The sequence below is a fragment of the Pteropus alecto genome, unplaced genomic scaffold (genome assembly GCF_000325575.1).
Source record: "Pteropus alecto unplaced genomic scaffold, ASM32557v1 scaffold20, whole genome shotgun sequence".
Taxonomy (NCBI): domain Eukaryota; kingdom Metazoa; phylum Chordata; class Mammalia; order Chiroptera; family Pteropodidae; genus Pteropus; species Pteropus alecto.
The window spans coordinates 4,685,024-4,685,683 of record NW_006436298.1 but is presented as its reverse complement, the minus strand read 5'-3'; positions in this window follow the sequence as shown (position 1 = coordinate 4,685,683).

Below are 660 nucleotides of genomic sequence, written 5' to 3'. Positions count from 1 at the left end.
TGCATGGTTCCTTTTAATTTGACTTTGAATAATTTATTATCTTACGGCATTTTTATATGTTTCATGTAGGAGTAGGGTCTCTTAGCATGTGCTCAATTTTTAATTTGCCCCTTTGACTCAGAACTCATCACATTAATTCTTCGGTGGAACTGGGAGTACGACGGTAGAAATATGAGGAAGGCGTCCAGAACCCATTTGCAGTTAGAAAGTCCAGGACCACGAGAGGGACAACAGCAAAGCAGGAATCTGAAAGATTTCGTCTGCATGGAGAAACCATTTTACAGCTACTTTACAATTATATCGGGCTCTCTAATAATCAGTTTTCAAATTCATGGGTAGAGCCTGGCTTTGAATCTCCTAACTCTTGAGAGAAAACTGTGCCAAAAAGCAGAGGTGTTTGATCCTGTGAGAGATAGTTATTAAGGGACTATCTGATGCAAATAAATCAGCAAACGCTAAGCAGCTGGATACCTGATACCAGGGCAAGCTCCCAGAGACTTAGAGTCCAGCTGGCAGAGAAACTGCTAATTGGAAATAGACAATCATGGGGTTTTTTTAAGCAAACTAGTGACATCATGCTGCTACTTCATTTTTCTTTTTTTTCTTTTTTTTTTTAAATCTGCTTTGTGACAGAATCGAGGAAAGATACAGGCACATTTT